General features: G+C 38.5%; 1 protein-coding gene across 1 annotated transcript in view; it reads right to left on the bottom strand.

The window, feature by feature from the left end:
- Window positions 1–16,361, bottom strand: part of LOC143293562 (zinc finger CCCH domain-containing protein 10-like) — a 62,151-nt gene extending 45,790 nt beyond the window's left edge. The window contains exon 1 of the mRNA XM_076604534.1: window positions 16,270–16,361. The gene's annotated coding sequence lies outside the window, so the exon portion shown is untranslated. The remainder of the gene's footprint in view (window positions 1–16,269) is intronic.
- Between the last annotated feature and the right edge of the window lie 2,628 nt (window positions 16,362–18,989).

Below are 18,989 nucleotides of genomic sequence, written 5' to 3'. Positions count from 1 at the left end.
AATGATTCATAATACATATTTTTTTGCTATAGATGCTGATCATAAATACAGTAGCACACATGCAAAATGCCCATTTCATATCCATATTAACTAAGCATTTTTAGCCAGCCACTGATGTCCCCCTTGCCCAATGCCAAGGCCTTTGCTTTTTGGAAGATGAAAGTAAAGAAAATGGGTGAAAGGAGAATTGTCTTGAATAACTGAAGTAAATGAACCTGGTCAGCCAAAAAGAAAAAAAAAAAAGAAGGCACAAGGAAGACCACAAAGAAGAATGTGGTTCGGGTGTAAAAAAAAAAATAAAAAAAATAATAATAATAATAAAAAGAGAGAGAGAGAGAGAGAGAGAGAGGAAGACAACACTGGAAGAAAGAAAAACCAGACAGACTCAGCTTACAGATTGTAAGAAATAAACTGATGCAGCTAAACAATGTAATAAAAAAAAAAGAAAAAGAAAAAGAGAATTGATGGAGAGACAGACAGACAGACAGACAGAGAGAGACAGACAGACACAAAGACACAGAGAGAGAGAGACAGAGACAGACTGACAAACAGACAGACTGACAAACAGACAGAAGACAAACAGGCATACAGACAGACAGTACAGATTCAAGTGGAAAGAATATTGAAAGAAGGAAAGAAAAAAAAAAAAGGAGGAACTTCAGTAAAAACTAATTCTTAAACCAATGTATTACATGAGTAAAATCCACCATTAACACAGGTTATAAATCTGAATTTGAACCCAACCAACCAAACTCAAAGCTCAAACTGGAAACCAACTTGACCATACAAATAAATATTGCTCATTAAAAAAAAACATTCTTTTAAAAATAATGACCAACAGGAGTCATTTACCATTTTAATGTACTAACTCCCAATGCACGTACAAGAGCCAGAGAAGTTTCTGACATGTCAAAGTCATGCCACAAAAAAAAAAACAAAAAAAAACCCCAAAAACAACAAAGACATGTGCTCCGTAAGAAAACATAACTTGCAGGAATTAATTGCCATTCCACTCTGACTGTCCCCAATGCACGTACAAGAGCCAACACATCTCAAACGGGGGTGAGCCCCTCCCTCCCTCCCTGCAGCAGGCAATCAGGAGCCCAGGCAAGCGCACAGCAATCAACCCAAAGACTCACTCACTCCACCACCCGAGGGAGAAAGCCATGGCAGCTCCTGTCTCTGAAGCATCCACACCCAACTCTCATTTATTCTTCTTCTGAATGCCCATGCTTTCCCTTGCAAAAGAAAAATGCATAGACAAATAAACAAACGAAAAAAAGAAACACACAAAAAAGGGGGTGGGTGGGTGGGTGTGGAGTGCATGGGTGTGATAAATTCTGAGAGAAAACTTAGCTAACAGTTTGCTTTGTGACTGGTGGAAAGGGTGGTGGTGCAGGACATAGGGGAGGGGATGGAGACTCTGGCAAGACATGGAGACACTCACGGAAATACACCTGTCATTAACAGCTATCTTATTCTTAGTTCTGATGAGCAAACATGGGTAGACAGACCACTTTCACTGCACACCAGGTGATGTACACCTGCTGCTATGCCTATGATTTGTTTACCAAAACTGCCTTCTATTTCTAAATATTCAAAAGAAAGTTTGAGGTTTGACTTTGCTATAGTATAACCTTTTCTTTTCCCCTGGTTTTTACTAATACTTCAACTTGAATCAGTAAATTCAGCCCAAATCTTCATGTCACAATTCCAATTACCCGGTAGGTCCCAGCGATTCTAGACTCATCATGGCACAAAATGTTTGGAGCCAAATAGCACTAATTATTATGGACCAGTGCTTTTATTGTGTTAATAGACCTTAATGATCTAAAGATCTGTGGGAATAGAAAGGAAGAAGAAGAAAAAAAAAAAGAAAGAATGAAGAAAAAATAGTAAATGTACAAAGCAACGAAAATATCTTACATGGGGTAAAAAATCTGCAGGAATAATATACGTCATTTCACACCAACAACCCAAAATGCACAAGAGCCAGTGCATCTCAAATGGAGTGAGTCCCTCAATCCCTCCCTCGGCCTCCCTCTAGCAGACACTCAGGACCCCAGGCATGCACACAACAATCAACCCAAAGACTCACTCACTCCACCAACACCCCAGGGGGAAAACCCTGGTAGCTCCTTTCTTTAAAGCACCCACACCCAACTCTCATTTATTCTCCTCTCTGCTGCCTGGGTTGTCCCTTGGGAAAGAATGATGCGCACACACACACGCACACACACACACACACACAAAGAGGGTGGTATGTGAGGAGGGTGTGGGTGTGATAAAATCTGAAAGAATACTTTGCAAATGGTCTCCTACTTCAGTGACATAGTACAGTGGAAAGGGTAGAGGTGGGGACAGCAGGGGTGTGGGGTGGTGATGAAGAGACATGAGGAGGGGGAGACGCAGCGACTGCAGACAGGGAATCGAAACAATGATGGAGACGAAGACAAGATGTGGAGACATGTAGCGGATATACACCTGTCACAGACAGCAATCTTGGTTCTGATGAGCAAACAGGGGGAAACAGACAACTTTCACTGCACACCGAGTGATGTACATCCATTGAACTGTCCATGCTCTGTGTTTACCAGGACTGTCTCCCCTCTCTCTATATATATTCAAAAGTGAAATTGAAGTTTGCCTTTCCTATGATGTTTTCTCCCCAGTTTTAATGGAATTGATCAATTCATCCCAAATCTTCCACCACAATCCAGTTTGTCTCCCTGCCATTTTTGATTCATCATGGCAGTACAGGTCTGGAGACAAATGGCTCTAATTATAGTAGACTAATGATTACAATAAACTTTAATAATCTAGAGCTATTTCAAAGTGAAGTGATGTTGACAACACACAATCTGTGTTCAGTGGAGAAGTGGTGTTTCAAGTCAATGCGCGTCTGAAAAAAGAGCGGTTGGGTGCAGTGGGTGGAGTGTTAAAAGTCTGCGAAATGAAGACATGCTATACTTAAGAATGAGACATACTGACCTCAAAGAAAGACAGGAAAGGAGAAATAAAAACCTGAGGAAATGGAAACAGGGGGAAAGCAAGGATAAAGACAAAAAACAACAACAACAACAAAAAACTCAATGTAAATATACCCTTGGATTAAAAAAAAAAAAAAATGCAGGAATAATTTGCTACTCCACAATAATTGCCCCCAAAACACATATAAGAGCCAGCACATCTCAAACCGGGTGAGTCCCTCCCTCCTTCTAGCAGGCACTCAGGACCCCTGGCATGCACACCACAATCAACCCAGAGACTCACTCACTCCACCAACACCCGAGGGAGAAAGCCCTGGCACCTCCTTTCTCTGAAGCACCCACACCCAACTCTCATTTATTCTTCTCTCTGCTGCCTGGGCCATCCCCTGGGAAAGAAAGAGGCACACACACACAAAAAAAGAGGGTGGCGTGTGAGGAGGGTGTGGATGTGATAAATTCTGAAAGAAAACTTAGCTAATGGTCTCCTGCTTCTTTCTGTGACTGGGTGAGAAGGGAAGAGGTGGAGGGCTGTGGGGTGAGGGAGGGGTGAAGAAACAGGGGAAGGGGGAGGTGTGGTGACTGGAGACAAGAAACTGAAGCAGTGACGGAGACGCAGGCAAGATGCGGCGACTGTCACGGAAATGAGCCTGTCACAGACAGCGATCTTGGTTCTGATGAGCAAACACTGGCAGACAGACCACTTTCACTGCACGTTGACTGCGTGTGATGTACACATATAGATCGGTCTATGCTCTGTTTACCACAACTGTCCCTCCTCTGTGCTCTGAATGCTAGGCTGGGGTCTGCCTTTGCTATATAATATATATTGTAGAAACTTAAAACTTTAAATTATTTCTATACATATATATATATATATATATATATATATATAGTTTTCTTTTAAAGTAGGTATCAATAATTCTTATAATGTTTAAGATTTTCTTTTTTCAAGAATGCAAATGGGGATGTGGTGAGAAGGGGGTGAGGCAGATGCATTTACCTAACATATGCGAAAACCTAGCGCATTGGTCAAAGCACTGATAAATATCATATAATTGAATTGTAACCCATTTCTGTGTTGTCCTAAGCACATTTTATCTTTAAATCTAACTCAAATTTCAAATTAATTCTAAACCAGGTTAAATCTTTAAATTCAACTAATTCAAAGTTTCTGTCACCAACCCTCAGAAGATATAATATATACATTCTCCTAAGATATCAATCTATCCATATAGGAAATTATGTGGAACAGACCAATATTCATAAATAGGATTTTCATGTGGTAAGACACATCTCTCTCTCTCTCTCTCTCTCCCCCCTGAGAAAAAGCAGACCCACCCATAGCAATTTACACCACTGAAAAAGAAATGAAGACAGACATAAACAACACAAAAGACAACAACAACAACAACAAAAAACAAAAAAAACACCCAAACAACAACAACAACCAAAAAAACCTGCACAAGAATGAAGAGACAGCTAAGAAAAAAAAATGTCTGAGAAAGAAGCCAATCTCTCAAAGACACTTCCACACCCCCTGCGCCCAGACGTTTCCCCACCTTTGCACACCTCATAAACCTTGACTCTATCGAATTCCACTCCCACCCCCTCCCTCACCCTTGCTCATCCTCAGCCACTGTAACAGGGAATTCAGTCTCCTTGAATGATAATGTCTTTCCCTACCTCCCACCAGCACCCTCAAAGCCAAACTTATGGTTTGTGAGACAGCAGGAAAGTTGCAAGACATCGCTGAGGAATCAATAGCCTATTTTCTGCTTGGTCTCTTTCCCTCTCTCTCTCCAGAGGGGATTGGAGGGTCGGGGGTCGGGGGGGGGGGGGGGAGGGAAGGGGGGGGGGAGAGGAAGGACATTACTGATACATCTGCATTCGACAACCAACTCCGACCTCCAGCAGCCTGGCATCAAATTAAAGAAGGAGCAGAGGGTCCCACAGTTGGCTAGAGTTCCTATCCGATCACGGCCTGACCTTGTTTCCAGGCAATCAAAAATTTGTCACCGGACCTGTAATGACGTGTCGGCCATGACAATGACTCCACGACAATGACATTACATCCTGTAATCGAGTCTGGAGGCATAAAAGTACAACGCCCTGAGATGGTGTTTCAAACAAGGAGGCCCTCAACATAGGAGACACTGAAGTTTTTCTCGTGAAAATTATCTGGGGAATGGGGACAGGGGACAGGGGGAGGGGATTTGGGGGGCTGCTGCTGAGTTTTTGTTTTGTCTGCTTGTTATTGTTTGTTTTTACTTTTTTTTTAAAAATCAGTTTAAATACCAGGCAGCATGGTGCACAACGTTTGAAAAAGAACTGAAGGAGAACAGCCAAACCTTGGGGAAAGCCAGCTAAAACACCACAAGATAGCAGTGGAAATTTCTAGCGGTGGCCTGATGTGCCACATGACACAAAGAGGATTAAGTAAACTGTCTCAGCAACAACCAGGCCAGAACAAAGGCTGAAAACGTGTGACAACACGCACACACGCACAGAATAAAAGGAAAGGATGAGAGAAAGAAGAAGAGCCCCATTCTTCTCTAATCTGTAATCAATAACATCATATGTTGTTGCTTTTTCTTCTTCTTTTTTTTAAATCCGACCAAAGATCATTGAGTGTGTCAAACAACTTCTTAATGGCCAACAACATGGAGACATTAAAAGATGAAAAATGGATGAAAGGAAAGACATGCCGAGTATCCAGGCTGGGCATACACACATCTGTGTCATAAAACCCCTCACTGAACTGGCAGCTTGGGGGATAATCATCGAACCAGGTCAACTCCCTCAGCTGCAGTCAGCAGCTTTGGTCTATAAAAAGAAATCACACACACACACACACATACACACAAACTCATTTCCTCCAAAAGAAGGAAATTTGTAGTGACTGAAAAATCACTCATTTTTTATACTCTGAATTGATGAACCGAATCTTAGAATTCAGCAATGAAAGCTGAAACAAGTTACAATGCAAAAAGGGTAGATCTGTGAAACTCGTCTACCCTGACAGAATTCGTAATTTGCTTCCAAACCCCCAAACCCCAATCTCATCGTCAAAATCACAATTTATGAACAATGTAAACACACATATACTCCATTGCAAACGGATATGTACCCAGACTTTTGTAGGCATACACAACAGCTACACCTACACTCATCCACCTTGTCTTTTGCCACCGCCCCTTCCCCCCCTCCCACCTTGTCTTTTGCCACCGCCCCTCCCCCCTTAACCCCACCCCCAACCCAGCACCCCCCACACCCCATCCCGTTTCTCTCTTCTACCAGCTGTATCGCTTGTAACTACACACACTTCCTCCACCTAACACTCTGGAGACACCCACCCACCCCAACCTTCCCCCGCCCCCACCCCACCTCTCGGTACTGGCAGTAGATTGACATTAAGCGGTGTCCACTTTGAAGCTGCCTCCAAGTCAATGCCGGGGAAATCAGCGGCATGCTGCTGCTGACACCAAAGAACCCTTTGATGACCATCAGTTCCTCCCCACCCCCTTCCCCTTACCACCACCACCCCACCCACCCCCTTTTGATTTTCATCCTCTGAACAACAGGGGCACTGTCCGATCCAATCAATGCCTGGCTCGCCGGAGAACCAAGAGAGCGATTATCCGCGCCGTCAATCCATACACACATCACCCTTCCCGTGTAGTGTGAGTGGTGGTTCTGGGGGAGAGACTGTCGCCAAGTCCTGTGCTGGGTGAGTGCTCTCTGTGGCTCAGAGTGGGGACCATGTTTGCTGTGTCTCCTTTCTCTCTCTCTCTCTCTTTTTTTCTTTTTTTTTTTTTTTAAATTTAGAAACAACTCCCAACACCCCCACTTTCCATACCAGTCTTTCCAGAAAGCCTGGACATAGGATACATCATTTTACATGAAAGACAAACATGGGAGCATGATCAAGCTTTGTTGTTATGTGGAGGTATTGAATAATGCTCTTTTTTATGTCGCTTTTTTTCTTTTTTAACCAGCAAACGTGCAAACAATTTTGTCTATTACTAGTATTAGCGATAAAGTATCATTAGATATTGTAATTGTATCCAGCAAAGTACTTTTAATCACCAGCAGAGACAAACAACAGCAGCAAATGTTACCACAGAACCACAATCAAGTCCAAACTACTGATCTGATTGATAACTTATCACAGAGTCACACTTTCTACTCTTTTAAGTTCAATACTCAAAAGATTTTATTTTCTTTCCTCATTTCTTTTTTTTTTTTTTTTGTTCATTCCTTTTATTTATTACTCCACAATGCTGCGTAAAGTCCACTTCTTAGACTGTTCGCAAGTCTGTACTCTCTGCAAAACAGATATCGCAAGGGGTAAAGCACGCCTAGTGAATCAAACGTTAACTATGACCATCATTTTGATTAAATTGGTGATGGCCTTGTGTGTGGGAGCTGGGAAGAAGCCACACAGACACAGACACAATCTGTATATATATATATATATATATATATATATATGTGTGTGTGTGTGTGTGTGTGTGTGTGTGTGTGTGTGTATGTATGCATGTATGTGTGTGTGTGTGTGTGTGTGTGTGTGTGAGAGAGAGAGAGAGAGAGAGAGAGAGAGAGAGAGAGAGAGAGAGATACTGGTAGATCTATATATATTGCTATTTATAACCAGTGGGTTTTCTCCTGATTCATTTCCTTTACATTAACTTTTCGCTTTCACTCTTTCATTTGAACTGGCCGCCAACAAGACTGAGATGGATGGATCTGAGAGCTAGTGAGAATTACTAAAGCGTGCACTGCAGGAGATTGGGTTTTGTTGTTTTTCCCCTTTTCTTTCTTTCTTGAGTTTGGGAGTGAAGACAAAGCGGTTTTTTTTCCTATTTTCCTTTTTGTTGCTGTTTTTTTTCCTTTCTTTCTTTCTTTTTTTTTTTTTTATTGACTGAATATTTATTCTCCCCTCTAGCTCTCTCTCTCTCTCTCTTGCCTTTTTTCCTTCTTTTCTTTCTTCTCTGGAACTATAATCGGAACTGTGAAGAACTCAGAGATTTATATTTCATGAATGCAGAATCACAGCAAGATGCACTTGTGATCGCAACAATGCAAAAAGGGCACTGCTGCTGCATCACAAAACAAATTCCAGAATCGTTTCAATCCTGAATAGAGTTGGCATAGATTTAGTGTGACAGCCAACCTCCTCCTTGAATGGCAAACACACACACACACACACAAAGACGCCTTTGATGATTTCTGCAACCTTTAAGTCTGACATGTAAGAGAGCCCTGAGACGTCTTCCATCTGCCTGTTACTTTCCCTCACTGAAATAAATCGAGAAAGTGGTACAGTATGCGCACTGTTCTATAACAACCTCCTTGAATGCAACTTGTCCCTGAGGCCTTTGATTGGTCACTTTGGTGCAGCTCTTCAGTTCTGACTCAAAAGAATCCAGACGTCTAAAAATCACACCACATGAATAGACGTTAAATTGAAGAACACGCTCAAAGAGCTCAGACGGTGTGGGCTCAGACGAGTGAATGACATTCAGAGACTTCCTTCTCTTGTTCTTCTGTCTTCATGGGTCCAGGCAACTCCCACTGAAGTTCATCTCTATCAATAAGCCAGGTCTTTTTGTCCGCTGACCATTTTATCTCGCAGTTTGTAGAGCCATTAACTCCACTTTCAGAGGATTGCATTCTGGGTATGTTCATACTCCATCAAAAGCCGACATTAAAATCTGAAGTGACTGATGTGCATGTTTGATCCTCTGCATATATACATGGCTGGAAGCAACTGTCCAAAGGATCATTTTGGAAGTTAGGATGATGGCTAACAAAATTTCTGTTTTCCCATCATGAAAATTCAATAAACTGCAGTTTGTTGTCGAGTGTCCTCTAAGATTTTAAGCCATGAAAACCCTTTTGCATATCCACAATTACTTGGTGGATTTCAGTAATGATACCTGGCTTGTAAATCTGTGTCATACCAACAAAACTTTCATTAGACTATCACTATCAGGCACTGATTTGAGAAACTTGTGATGTGTACATGATAAAGAAGACAGATCACAACACAGAACCATGTGTCTTTCTAAGAATGTAGCAGGTAAACAAAGGCCACTTACGAAGACTTGGATACCATACGAGTGTTGCAATTGCGATTTGGACTAAAAAATTTCAGGGTCTGATGAATCAAAAGTGGCTGACAAATGCACAACTAATTTCTTTTAAGAACAAAAATCAGATAAAATCTTATCAAGATCAGGTGGTTTGAGAAGACTGTCTGCAACGTGAGAAAGCAGTTTCAGTGCCATGATATGTTCTGCAAGAAGACTGATGTGTGTTAGGGAGGTTTTGGGCTTTTAGATCATTAGGAAGCTGGGACAACACTGCACTCTCTCAATCAGTTTTGGCAAAAAAAAATTCATGTTGGAAATAGGTCTTGGTTCTTTTAAAAGATAATTGAGAACTAAAGAAACCCCTTAACCAAAGACCAAACAAAGGCAGATTTTCTTGGAAAGTACAAGAGCTATTTGCAATGGATTATGTATGGTAAATTATATTTACAACAGTCTGGAAAGTATACAGCTATCTACAATATGGATTATGTATGGTAAATTATATTTACAACAGTCTGGAAAATAGAGAGCTATATACAATATGGATTATGTATGGTAAATTATCAAGAGAGTCAAACAAAAGGTGGAATGGGATGAATCCAGTTCACAAAATTTGGGAGTAGAATCAAGAATAATTTTCACTTCTCTCTCTCCAGTTACACAATGAAAACTGTCAAAAGGTTAACCGGCAACAACAAAAAAAAAACTGCTGCAGTTTTTTCAATGTATGGAGTCGGTGCCTATGAAAATAGTTGGGTTATTTTTTAATACCAACATTCTTATGAATATCAATATGTCTCTGAGTTACACAATGAACCATATCAAAAGGTTCACCAGGGTGAAATTTTTTTTAATTTTTTCAATGAATGAATGAGGGAAGTCTCAGTGGCTACAAAAATGCCTTTTTTTTCCTTCTTTTTTTTCTTTTTTCTTTGTGTGTGTGTGTGTGTGTGTGTGTGTGTGTGTGTGTTTGTTTTGTTTTTTAATAATAGTTCCTATTTTAACACAAATCAGGGAAATTGGACCAACAGTTCGGAGTGACATAATTTTTTAATACTGAAACGTTTGTTTCTGGGGTTAATCAAAGTATGTGTATTAACATCTAAACAAATCAAAATGAAGGGGAAAATAATCACTGAAATTTTTTTTAAGAAAAAAAAGAAAAAAAAAAGAAGCCAATATGGAAATCTGTATCATATGGAAAAACACCCACCCAAAAAGAGTGGTCTGCATCTTTGTTTCTGTCTTTGTAGTCATTTCTGTACTTGGACTTGGAGAGCTTTATACTTCTTTTTTCCACCCTCGAATTATATCCTGTGGTCTTTTCGTAGCATGTAAATTCAAATTGTAATAAACTAATAATAAGTGCACCCTACTTCAGCATTTCATTTCACAATGTTTTTATGCAATCATTTCAAAATGTTCTGAAAATGGATTCGGCATTAAAATCTAGCAAAACATAACTCCACAGTTACGCAGACAGTTCCAACAATGACTGACATCAGTTTCATGCCACACAGGACATTCTAACTGTACGTAAAATTTGTTGTTGGTTGTTTGTTTTTTGCAAATATTACAACTCTTGAGTTTTCAAAAACTTTAAAAAGAAAGATGCATAGATCTGTCAGGTTTCACTAATGTCTGTCAAATAGTAGTTTTGCTTGTTTGTCAGGGAAGTGTTATTTAGTGAGGACTACAGAATCAGTGAATGGTTCTCTTGACCATGTGATGTTGAATCAAATCAAAACCAATATTATGAATATAACATGATTCTTTAAAATTAGATATAAATGATCATATGACAAATTATTGTTCTTCAGTTTGGTTAAAGTTTCTCTCTCTCTCTCTCTCTCTCTCACACACACATATGCGCATGCACACACACTCACCCACATATTCATTTTAATGCATGACATGGCACAATGATGTTTCCCAGTTCCTGAACACCTTTCTTGACAAATGCTCACCAAAACAAAAAACCTAATCATAAAAACAATAATACAAAACCTTGGCATACATTCACCAGATCATGAGGAGCTATTAATGTTGAGCACTTAGGCCTACAAGCCACCTTATTGATTTCTTAGCCAACTGAACTGACAGTAATACTGTGACTGACAGCTGACATTAACCACAACAATTGTGATCAATACTCATATGACAACACTAAATCTAACTCAGCTGTGGTTCTCATAGACTGCAGGTTAGAAAAAATCCAATACACTGCTCTAAAGTAAAAATATCACAGGTTTTATTCATGAATAATATTAATTTATTTATTTCTCAAAAGTACTTACTTCCTTTCAATGACTTGTTTGCTTTATTAATCACTTGTATTCTTTCAGATATTGACAATTATTTCTTATTACTTTATCTAGTCAGTGCATTACTCCTGTTTGTACCCTAAAAAGCAACATACTCATCTGATACTGAGATGAATATGAAAATAAACAAATAAATGAATGAAGTTACAGTTGGGGATGAAGAAGGAAAATGAAACTATAGCATTCAAAGACCACATACTATCACAGTTCCATTTTTCACAGACCAAATATTAGTTGGAGAGAGAGGGCGGGGGGAGAGGAGGGTGGTATGCATGTCTCTGTGTGTGTGTGTGTGTGTGTTGTGTGTGTTGTGTGTGTATCTATATGTCTGTCTGTCTGTGTCTATGTGTGTGTGTGTGTGTGTGTGTGTGTGTGTGTGTGTGTGTGTATGTCTCTGTGTTTATGTGTGTGACTGGACATGTGTGAGTGTGTGTGTGAAACAGTAGGCCAGTGACGATCATGATGGTGGTCCTGTTGCCATTGTGTTTGTTGAGTTCAGACCAACTTGAAAGAGGACTGAAAGTGAAAGTGAAAAAAAAAACCCAACAATTTCAGTATGGAAGGTTCAGAATTTCAATGACTTCAAACGACGACACACTTTTACTCTGACTGCATCCTTGATTTTCTAACCTTTGTGAGAAACTTCTTAATTTTCACCTCTTTGTTTCCTCTGCTTCCAAACAAAATGATTACAATTTCATTACAATGTACTTATAGTTAAAAGTGAAAATGGTCCAACATTAAACTTCAAAGAAAGGGACTGCCCTTTTGTTTCCATCAGTTTGCTGGGAAAAGAAAGGGCACTGGGAAGGACGGTGGGGGTAGTGAAAGAAAGTCAGAGACACGCAGAGTGGGAATGTATCTTTCTGAAAAGAACAATGCTATTTGAAACCAACTGCAATAAATATGGTAAAGCTTGTGTAAGTCTTAAAAAAAAAAAAAAAAAAAAAAAAAAAAAAAAAAAAAAGGATGATACTGTGACATTTGAAGTCAAAACTGGGATTCCCTGTTTCGTAAAAAAAAAAAAGAAAAAAAGTTCATTGCTAACAAAAAGTCGATTCCACAGTCGCGCAGGAAATGCAAGATTTGAAGAAAAAACAAAAACAAAACAAAACAGGAGTCTACACAAATAAGAGAGGGTGAGTTGGTTGGGTTGAGTTGGCTTTGGTTGATTTGTGGTGCAGTGTGCATTGCATTATGATTATAAATAATGTATGCAGCACTGCATCATTTTGTACTGCATTGTGTTGCTAAATCAGTAAATGCTGAAATGTACTGCAGACTGACACACACACACACACACACACACACACACACACACACACACACAGAGTGTCCTGTGCACTCTTTCATGAAAATTATTTTCACTTACTGACTTAGTCATTCTTATAAGTTGTAATTAATATTATAAAGTGCAGCCTAAACGCAACTGCATCCATAGTATGTGAGATATATACCTCAGTGCTTTCTACAAGGAGTGGAGCCCAGAACACAAAGAGAGTGTGAACTGTCTATGTCTATTATTTATATATATATATATATATATATATATATATTCATTCTCTTCCTTAATTCAGCCTGCCATACCCTCTCCTTTCATCCATCTACCCTTCTCTTTCTCTGTTTCTGCCTGTCTGTCTTTCTAGTCTCTTGATCTCAGTTGTTGGCTCAATAACAACAAAAAAGAAAAGAGAGATAACATTGTAACAGTAAGAAACTAAGATAAGATTCTTGGTTCATCTTGCACGCCATGTGTTGCTCATTTTATTTCAGTCTGCACACACCGACGCAGCTATGCCAAGTACAGTAACTAACTGAAAGTGAAATACTCTTTTGATGATGAACTGTGTGCAGTCAACCCGACCGAGATGACACAAGCTGTGTGCTGGGTTAAATAATGCAGTCAGCTCTGCTTTCACTGCTCCCTACATGTGCCATCAGTTTTGTTGTTGTTTGGGGATTCTTAAAAACAATCATATCACTTTAACTGCACTCGCCTAAGCAAACAGGATACAAATTATTCATCTTTAATAGAACAGTATACAGGTCTATTGTGTAACAATCGAATTCCTAAGATTATTTTATAAGAAAATTTCATCACTTTGTTCCTTAAAAATTAACTGAATAAAAAAATGAATAATACCATATGAGTTGAAATGAATAAATATTCAAATTTTACAAACGATTAAGTAAAACGACACACACACACACACACACACACACACACATATATATATATATATATATATATATATATATACAGAGATCAGGTTGGGTTCAATAGACAATAGGTCATATGACCGGAAGAACATAAAATAATTAGGTCATTTTGAAAATCAATAGGTCAAATATCACCCGGTTAATGCAAAAGTGGGAACGCCAATTCTTCTCGCCGAAGCTCGCGAAAGGCAGCGATAAAGATTTGTTTCGGATTTGTTTCGTCACGGATCCGTATTTTAATAAACCAGTTTATAGTCATTTCCTGTAGAAGCAGACGACAAAGCGATCGCGATCGTTAAAGAGAGAGAGAGAGAGAGAGATGGTTACTTTGGTTGACCGACTGGTCATAAAAACAATAAGTCATGTGACCTGGCAACTTGAAAAACAATAGGTCATTTCAAAATTAAATGCGTCAATGACCGATGACCAATGTCGAACCTGATCCCTGTATATATATATATATATTTTTTTTTTTTTTTTTTAATAAATAGAACTAGTTGACATTCTGAAAGCTGTGTACCAGCATGTTCCTCAGTATAATTACTATAAATAAATAGAACTGGGCTTCCTTAAGTTCAAAACTCTCAACAGCAACAAATGTTAGTGTTGTATTTTGTCAGCAAAATTATTTAAAAAATAAAACACAAAAATGTATGTTCACACTTTACAGACTTAGTGAGGTGGAAGATAGTAGAACGGTTAAGATGCTTTTCTGCCAATACAGTATTCATGAGGTTCTTGGTAAGTTGGTTCAATTCCCACTCTTGCCCTTTCTCCAAAGTTTGATTGGAAAATCAAACTGAGCCTCTAGTCATTCGGATAAGAGGATAAACTGAGGTCCTGAATGCAGCACACAGGTGGCGCACTGAAAACAAAACAAAACATGGCAACAGAAGTGTTGTCCTCTGGCACAATTTTGTAGAAGAGATTCACTCTGATAGATCTTAGCAAATGTGGTGTGGGATAGATCTATCCGAATGGAGTGATCTGTGATGCCTCCTTGAGAAAACTGAAACTGAAACTAAAACAGACTTAGCCATTGGAGAGGTCTGAGCTTATAAAAATATTTACTATTCCACAGGTGACATGATATAGCAAGACTGTTGTGACTTGTATTTCTAATTCAATATAACCACACATGGAATGTATGCAATTCATTTGCCGTCTTTTTTTCTTTCTTTTCCCCCCCCACATATTATGCACATTTTCATTAACAGTATCAGTCAGTTTCATTTTGTTGATCACTTAATCAGTCTGCTCTGGTTTGGAAGGAACTGGAAGAAGGTTGTGGAGGGGGTTGGGAGGGGGGGGGGAGAGAAGGGAAGCTTATGTAAACCATTACATTGTTTGGATCTGGAAATACACCCACACACCCTGACACAGTCATGTATGGTAAACTGCATGAAAAAGTGTACATGTATCCATAAACATGTAGTTATTCAATGAAGAGTCATATATTCTCAAAATGTTCTTTTCTAAAATGAGGTATGGACTGATAGTATAAATTTTACTAAATCAGTTGATCAACTTTGAGTTTGAGTAAAATCACTAAATGAAATCAGTAATTGTATTCAAATCTACTGTATGAGTGTATCTGTCATTTCTCCAATGTCAACCAATGATTTGCTGAAATAAATAAGTATGCATGCTTGACAGCATTATATTCCCATGCTTGTAGTTGTACCTTTGACTGTTGAGAAAAAATATTAAACACATTCTAGATACAGTCTATGCACACAAAGGGAGTTCTGCAGAACAATCCAGCAGTCTATTTTTTTTACCGACCAGGCATTTTCTTTTTAGATAAAACACCAGTGATTTGTAATTTAGCCTCAAGGGCTAGACATAAATTTATTTCTTCAGGCCAATAGGAATAATCAGTCAAGAGTCATAAACATATCCTAGGCTATTTTTGACACAAACAAAACGGATCTGTCTTTCAACATTTTGTAGAAAAACAACTTGAAAAAAAAAAAAAAAAAAAAATCAAGTTGTACTGAGCAAACAGGAGGTCTCTCTCTCTCTCTCTCTCTCTCTCTCTCAGGGAGTGACACACACACAGAGTGATACACAGTTTATAGATTATGCATCTTAGCTCCGGTAAAACTTGGTAAAGGTACAACATGGTGGTTGGTTTTTGTCACTGTGTCAGTGTGTGTACCACATGTGCATGCTTGTATCACATTGTCAAAGACTGAAAGAGATAATGTCACTGCGTGAGTGTGTGTGTGTGTGTGTGTGAAACTAAAGCTATCAAATCAATTACGTAATGACCTCCGCGACCTCCGGAAACGATAAATCATTTTATTTTGACAGTGTTTAAAAATATTTTCGTTTTCAGTTTGTTTGTTTTTTCCTCTGTCCTTTATATCTCAATATGTGAATGAAAATAAAAATAAAAATTGAAATACATGGACGAAAGTTGAAAAAAACAGAAAAGATTTCTTAGTGACTCGGTACTCATGAAGAATCTGCTGCGCTACAAGTTCAAATTCTTGTGCAACTCATGAACTTCACTCAGTCAGTGTAATCAATAACACCAACACACGCCGCGGTTGCAGTGAATCGCTTGTAGCGTTTCACCTGCACAATCATGTCATATGACGTCCATTTTCAGACATGTTGAAATGTTCTACTCACCCACAGTGAGCGCAGAGTCATTCTGCAGAATCAAAACAAGACTCAACGGTCGTCCAAATCCTTCAGCCCTACAAACAATGGCGGCGAGGAAGTTGATTGCCAAAGGTTATCGACAGTTGTCGCCCTTGCTCGGAGACGAAGCAACGACAAGCCGCAGAACACTATCCCACGCCGTAAATAGAATAAATGAAACAAAGAAAGAAAGAAAAAAATATTTGCCCTGAGAGTGCATCCGCTAATTAAACAAAATAAACGTATAGCTGAACCAGATCAAGAGACAGAAAATTGTACAAACTGAGAAGTGATACATATATTTGAAAATAAAAGTACTCAATCGAGATTGCCGGAAATTCGCAACCACACGACACACACACACACACACACACACACACACACACACACACTGAGAGAGAGAGACAATGACACATTTTTTTTTTGACAAAAAAAATGCTGATTTTATTAATTATGTAAATTCATTTGACATTGTGTGTTTTACAGAAACATTCATGAACAATATGTTTGATTATAGTGGTATTTTCCCTGAGTTTGTAAAATTTTGTGCTCCAGCAAAAAAATTGTCATCCCAAGGAAGAAACTCAGGTGGAGTTCTGTTGCTGATTAATAGAAGATATAAACATTTAGTAAAAGAAATAATAAACATTCAAGTTGATAATGTTATTGTTGCGAAGTTTGATAAAAGTTTATTTCATGTAAACAAAGACGTATTGTTCATTGCGTGCTATGTACCCCCCGAGGGTAGTCCAGTATACAGCAACAATGACATGAAAGATGGAGTGGTGATATTGGAAGAAAATCTGTTGGAAACTATACAGAAACAAGATACTTATGTTATTATGTGTGGTGATTTGAACGCCAGGACAGGCGATAAACAGTCAGCATCACCAGGACTGGCCTTTTATACTCCTTATTTAGATAGTGATGAAGAAAATGAGTTTGAGTTTCGTTCTTCTAAAGATAAGATTATTAATAAGTTTGGATTATCTCTCCTTGACTTTTGTTTTATGTTTGATTTAATCATTGTTAATGGTAATTGTAAAGGAGATGATGATGGTGAATTTACTTATGTGTCGTCACACGGGTGTAGTGTGATTGATTATTTCATTGTTTCAGAAGAATTGTTTAACAGATGTGACTTACGTGTTGCAGATAGGCTACATTCATGGCACTTTCCCGTTGAGTTGACTTGGATGAGTGAGAGGAGTGAAAGGGGAGAGAATGAAGTTACGACTGAAGGCGTGAGAGAAACAATTGTATGGTCTGAAGAAAGTGCGCAAATTTTCAAGGATGAGATTAATTCGTGTGAATTTAAAGAGTGTGTAGAGAAAGCGAAAGGAGTTATGATGGATGATATTGATGAATGTGTTGATATTTTTGTTAATGCATTGTACGGAGCGGCGGCATGTATGGTTAGGATGACTGGGAAAAAGAAAAGATTGACGAACGATTGGTTTGATGAAGAATGTGCGCAGAAGAAAAAAACTGTAAAAGGTCCTTTGAGGAATTTAAGAAGGGCGAAAACGGGTTTAGAAGAACGCAAAGAGTTGTATACCAAAGAGAGAAAGTCGTACAATAAGCTAAAAAAGGATAAGAAAGAGAGATATGATGAAATTAGGTTAAGCAAGTTGAAAGAATCTATTAATGATCCTAAATTATTTTGGAGAACAATTAGATCAGTAAACAGAAAAGCAACAGTATATAACAACATTAGTTTACAGCAGTGGTATGATCACTTCTTTAGCGTGTTTAATGAGGTAGTGGATTCAGAACAACAGGAAAACGTGATAATGGAGGAAGAGGATGATATACATGAACCTGTGTTTAACGATCCTATAACAAAATCTGAAATCAGCGAAGGAATAAAACATCTAAAAAATGGTAAAAGTGCAGGCATTGACATCATTGTTAGCGAAATGTTAAAACAGGCGAACGCGGTAGTTATCGACTTTTTACAAGATTTTTTCAATTTACTTTTTGATACAGGGAAATTTCCAACAACCTGGTCTAAATCTATCATTGTGCCAATATACAAGAAGGGAGACAATAACAATCCCGATAATTATAGAGGGATAGCTTTGACAAGTGTAATAGGAAAAGTTTATACCCATATCTTAAATAAAAGGCTTACAAAGTGGGCACAAAGGGAGACAAAAATTGTTGAGGAGCAAGCCGGATTTAGGACAGGCTATAGTACGGTTGACCATATTTTTACTCTTTATGCCATAGTACAAAAATACCTAAGTAGAAACTCTAAACTTTATGTTGCTTTTGTAGATTTCCAGAAAGCGTTCGATTCGGTAAATAGAAATATGTTGTGGAATGTCTTGAGAAATAGTGGTGTTAATGGAAAGTTATATAGAGCGGTTCGAGGAATATATGATACAGTTTTGGCCTGTGTAAGGGATAAAAATTTCTATACTGATTTTTTCACTTGTCCAAGAGGCGTTAAACAGGGTTGTTTGCTTAGCCCACAATTATTCTCATTTTTTATTAATGAATTAGCTGTTGAATTGTCTAGAAAAGGAAAGCATGGAGTACAAATGATTTCAGGAGCTGTTGAATTATTTTTATTGCTTTTTGCTGATGATATAATACTTCTATCTGATACAGTTGTGGGACTGCAAAATCAATTAAACATTCTAAAACAAGAAGCAGACAGGTTGTGTCTAACTGTTAACTTGGACAAAACAAATATAATTGTA

This window comes from Babylonia areolata, chromosome 19, assembly GCF_041734735.1.
Source record: "Babylonia areolata isolate BAREFJ2019XMU chromosome 19, ASM4173473v1, whole genome shotgun sequence".
In the NCBI taxonomy this organism is placed as follows: Eukaryota; Metazoa; Mollusca; class Gastropoda; order Neogastropoda; family Buccinidae; genus Babylonia; species Babylonia areolata.
This window is presented reverse-complemented; position numbering and strand designations above follow the sequence as displayed.